The following is a 4,416-nucleotide window of genomic DNA, read 5'->3' on the forward strand; positions in this document are numbered from 1 at the left end:
CCCCCCCCCCCCCGCAATTTATTAAAATATACTGTTGAAGTAACAAGTAACGTGAGAGAGTTCACTTTCGGTATGATCTTTTAAAAATCTTCTAGAAATTTACTTCATTCTTGCATTAAAAACTCTTTAAGTTAAGTATAGTTATTTCATGTAATTTTGCACATTATTAAATTTAATCTTTTTAACAATTGCTTTTGTGAAATCTGGTTTATAGTTGGAATATTACACGCTCCGAATACTTTAACAACGGAAATATGTATGATATACAGTTAAAATAAAAAGCAAAACGTATTAACTTGTAATTTTAATCTTTGTAAATGTGTAAATGCAGTTACTGTGTTATTAATATGCAGCTGTGGAATTCAATAGCCTCATAAATATGTAAATAAGGATGATTAAATTCACTATAACTGCGTAGTAACATCTCAACTATGCAAAGGAGTCTCAAAATGTATGAGCTTTTCAATAAAATAATATCTTTTAGTAATAATATATATAAATTAAATTCTTGCGCAAATCAATTCTTTTATATTTTAACTCAATTAAAGGGATGAGAAAAATTTTATCTGGAAAATTGTAAGAAAGTCTTTCGCGCACACGCATTCACTTTTCTATTCTTTTTTTAATTACCGTATAACTTTCAACAGAAACCAAATTGTGAGAAATTTACGCGCCGGTGATCGCCTAGAAAGTCTCTAAAGTCCTGACACGTGGAAACATTTTATCGAATTGGACGAAGGAAGAAATGATATTCTTGCGTAAAGCGATACAAGAATTTCATCGTTTGTCCAGGACCTGTAATTTGTGCATCATGCACTTCGCGATAGCCGATAAAAAATTCTTGAAGTACGGTTCAAACCTATTTTATTAATAATTTGCATGTGATTGACATGTTGTAATTTCACTTTCTCTTTTGGCAATAATATCGTATTATGTCTTATCAGATGTTATCTCATATACATATATATAGTGATTATAGTCGGCGACATTTGAGATATCTCGATAGCGTGCAATACTACCATAAAGGCATTGCGTTTCCTCAAACAGTATATTGCGTTACATAAAAAGAACGTTCCAAATTTCATATTTATATATACTTTGATATATGAAGAAATGTAATACGTAAAAATATGATAGTTTTATAAATATGTATAGTAGTTAAGAGAAAAACTAACAAAATTTAGTCATTTTTGTTTTCATAATTCGATGTTTAATTTTCTGTTGTATTTGATACTTTGACTTTTAAGTCTTCAATTTATCAATATGAATATTTTTCTGCAAATTTATACGATTGCATTTGCTATTTTAATTGAGAGCAATGTGCACCGCGCAAAGTGAGCGTGACGCTAGGTAGACAGCAACTCGATTTTTCGTAACGCGAATGTTCACAGACTAAACCACTTGCAATGCATGGATAATATACGAGTATTCCCTTAGGATGCTGGAGGCTATGAGATGGGAGTATATACGTGATCGCTTGATTGGGTAGTCAAGACTATCGCTATTCAACATATATCGCATATCCGTATAAATAATGGATTAAAATATTTGTGTTGCCTATAACTAAATATAAAAATGATGATCTTTACAAAAATATATACTGCAATTTGTCTAATTAAAAAATATTGAACAGGGAACGCAACTAAATGTCCCTTTTTGATTAAAGAGATTGAGTTAAAATATAATAGACTTAAAGTAAGAAACATATCTTTTCTTATGCGTGCTTTCTCGCACGTTAACAGAGTGAAAGCCTCCCTGGAAAAAATCGACTTTTTTCTTTCTGAGTGAGTATTGTCTAAATAAATTATCAAAAATATAAAAAATGTGTTTTAAATAAAAGTTAAATGATTTTGTAAATATAATATAAAAATTGAATGGCTTTGACAATATTTTATAATACCGAAATTTTATTAAATAAAAAATGTTTATTTTTTATTTAATATTATTTTAAAAAATGTTTTATTTAGACCTGTAAAAAATGCTTCAAATTAAATGAAAGTTTCAAGAGAATTTTATAGTAACGATACAAAATTTAATTTATTTTTTATAAATAACAATTGTTTTTTTTATAAAAATATAAAAATTTTTTTATTAAATAAATTCAAAAATTGTTAAAATCGGAAAGTAATAAGTTGATCTTTAAAATATCTACGAGAAGAAATTATCAATATAATAAAACTTAAATAATATAATTAGCTTATATAATTTTTGTGGATCAGAACCTAACGGTTAAGATCCTTTCTCGAAAAAGTTAACGTTGGAATATCTCTTGTTCGCTGTTAACGCAACAGCTACCTCGAATTTATATACCTCTTGGATCGATTTTATTCACGGGAAAGCACGCCATCTAGTAACAAGTCATAATACGAAAATCATGCTGCACAACAAGCGAAGTCGATAAGAATAGAAGTAGAGGTAAACGCTTTTCAGCTCGTGCCGCGGACACGTGCAGCAAGCAGAACCTTTTATGTTATTTCTTTGAATCTTTAAAATATTACATGCTTTTCTGAAATACATATAAATACATCACGAGAGCAAGTATTTTTTACGTCAAATTCCACATTGTGCTCAGTCTTTTGGCAAAAATTGAATAATCTGCTACTCGTAACGCTAAGCGAGTTCTAAGAATATTCGAAAACAAGCTTGACAATGTACTTTTAAATGACGCCTTTCACGTTGTTAATTATGCGGTAGCTGTTACGTAGATAAATAATGCAGAAAAGAATCGGATTATATCACCGTTTTGCCCATGTCCGCTTTGTTTAAAGATGTATGAAATTGTTTGATTATGCCGTTATACAGACTGATTGTGTTATTATACTAACTAATTATGTATTATATACATAATGGTACGTTGGATATCAATTATGAATTAACAAATGTATCCTTTGTTATCCATGTTAAGAAAGATGATGTGAACTTAGACGTGTAACAGGTATAGTACATCATAAACTTTTAACGGGGTTCTAGATTATGATAAGTGAGTCGAGGCGTCATCCCCTAAGATCCTACATTTATTTTACAGGAACTATACCTTTGAATTTTTAATACTAGCAGTAAGAGCTTTCAAAGTTTTTACTGTTAAGATTCTTAAAGCAATTTTAAGAGTATTTTAAATGATACTATACTTTTTGTTTGTATTTTTGCACTACAGAAGTATTACCGAAGTTCGTAACGATCCACGTCGAGCTTATTGGACTTTTCATTGTGAATTTCTTCGATATTAAACGTCTTATAAGTTAGTGAAACAAAGTGGGTAGAGTTAATTTTAACTAATATTTTTATTTGTTGCTTATTTATTGCTAATTTCGTTATTAGATATGTTATTGTTCCGCTAATCCGTTAACTTAATCTTTAGCGGAACACCATTTTTAAAAGCAAGTACAGAATAAATTTTTTGTTGCTAATTATTTAATAACAAATAAAAATATTAGAATTAATTCTGCTCACTTTGTTCCGCTAAGAGATGTCGATATTAATGCGTTTCATTCAGTATCTTCTTGTTCGTCAACTCACGAATACAAAGTACATACATTTCAACATCAATAATCGATTGCGAATAAATAATATTCGGTGCCGCCATTAATAATACTTGATTTTATTATATTTTTCGATACTTGATTCTGATATTTTCAATAGGGTTTATCGGGTTTTATTGTTTTCCAATCAAACTACACTTAAATAAAGATATATACGCATAGCCGATAAATGTACACTTATATATATGTATGTATATAGAAAAAGCAATAATAAATTAATCCTTTGAGTAGATCATATTTTGTTATTTTTAACATTTATGACTCAAAATGCAAATCAATCCATTTTAGTTGAATTGCTTAGTTTTAAAATAAACAACATTCATATGCATTTAATAAAGGAATATAATAAATAAAATAAATATTTGTTAAGTGCATAACGTAAGTTTTTGATAAAGAATAAATTAATTATATATATATATATATAGTCAAATTTAATACATTTCTAGAGTTACATTGTTTAATTTCATTGTATTAAAATATTAAATGAATGTGCACATTGAATAGGAACAATAACGAACGCTCTATACAAATTATTAAAAATTAAAATTGAGTATAATTTGACATTATGATTCGTATTTAAAGTGCATTTTTATTGATAAATGTGAACTTTTATTTCTGTAATTCTATATGTAGTGTAACGAAATTAAATGCTAAATGTGCTAACATCATTATCAGGAGACGCGGTAGTGTCTCCGGCCATGTTAATAAATAAGCGTGTTCTGAATATCAGGCTACGAATTTAACAATATAATAATGTAATTGCCGCAATACACATTTTGAATGTTTAAAAGATGTATAACAACGAAATATCAGCGTACCTATCATTCACATAACGTCACTTCTATAAATTTCTATTCAGGTCTCTTCGCGGTCGACC

This window comes from Cyphomyrmex costatus, unplaced genomic scaffold, assembly GCF_001594065.2.
Source record: "Cyphomyrmex costatus isolate MS0001 unplaced genomic scaffold, Ccosl1.0 scaffold30, whole genome shotgun sequence".
Lineage (NCBI taxonomy): Eukaryota > Metazoa > Arthropoda > Insecta > Hymenoptera > Formicidae > Cyphomyrmex > Cyphomyrmex costatus.